General features: G+C 33.8%; 1 protein-coding gene across 1 annotated transcript in view; it reads right to left on the minus strand.

Annotated features, from left to right (window-relative positions):
• The window catches only part of LOC119589275, a 63,462-nt gene that overhangs the window by 3,634 nt on the left and 59,624 nt on the right, over positions 1 to 204 (minus strand). The window lies entirely within an intron of this gene.

Below are 204 nucleotides of genomic sequence, written 5' to 3' on the forward strand. Positions count from 1 at the left end.
GGGGGGGGGGGCTTGGGCAAGGGAGTGGAAAGAGAACAGAATATAGGGACTATATTTTCATACTATCTATAATACCTTATGGGAGTGGAAGTTTCATAATAACATTGATAATAATTTGAGTAATAATAGCAGAGAATGTCATGAATGAAAAAAAATTATGAACAAATCAATTAAAACAGACTGTTCGCAGATGTAAATTAACAG

This window comes from Penaeus monodon, chromosome 25, assembly GCF_015228065.2.
Source record: "Penaeus monodon isolate SGIC_2016 chromosome 25, NSTDA_Pmon_1, whole genome shotgun sequence".
Taxonomy (NCBI): Eukaryota; Metazoa; Arthropoda; class Malacostraca; order Decapoda; family Penaeidae; genus Penaeus; species Penaeus monodon.